Here is a 590-nt window from a genome sequence, read left to right as displayed (position 1 = left end):
TGGGAGTTGTAGTCCCTCGCTGCCCCAGGGCGCTTCCGCGCATGCGCCCTGCCTTCCCTGCGCGGGCCGTCGCTCCTTCGTTTACCGTCCTGAGGAGACGCGTGAGGGCCCGGTAACCCGCCACGGTTGGTCTCGCGCCGCGGCCGTTGTGGGGGTACTGAGAGGGGGGTGCCTCCGGACGCTGCCGTTTTTGTGAGGAGACTGAGGTAAAAACGAGAGGAAAGCAGGGCTGCCTGCTGCTGGGTGCTGCCTTCTGTGTGTTTTTGATGCAAATGGAAGCAGAAGCCTTTTGGTTGCGGGTCCTTTGAGCTTGGCCTCATCGGGGTTTTGGTGTGTTAAGCTTGAGAATGGTATATGTTGTTGGTAAGGAGTGTAGACTCGCATTCTGGCTGTTTACCCTGAAGGCACCAAGGATGTGGAGTCAAAGCCTGAGCAGGAGAATAATCACAGAAAAGGTCTCTGACTACCAGGAAAAATATATTTATGAAGGTGAATGCAATAAATAAAAGGTTTTTTTCAGGCCTTTAATTTGCATTTCTTTTCTTCTTTTTTTTTTTTCCTTTTCACCCAGGGAGCTGTTTTAAGGAACA

This window comes from Charadrius vociferus, unplaced genomic scaffold (assembly GCF_000708025.1).
Source record: "Charadrius vociferus isolate BGI_N301 unplaced genomic scaffold, ASM70802v2 scaffold14, whole genome shotgun sequence".
NCBI lineage: Eukaryota > Metazoa > Chordata > Aves > Charadriiformes > Charadriidae > Charadrius > Charadrius vociferus.
The sequence above is the reverse complement of the archived record's forward strand: the minus strand, read 5'-3'. Positions refer to the sequence as shown.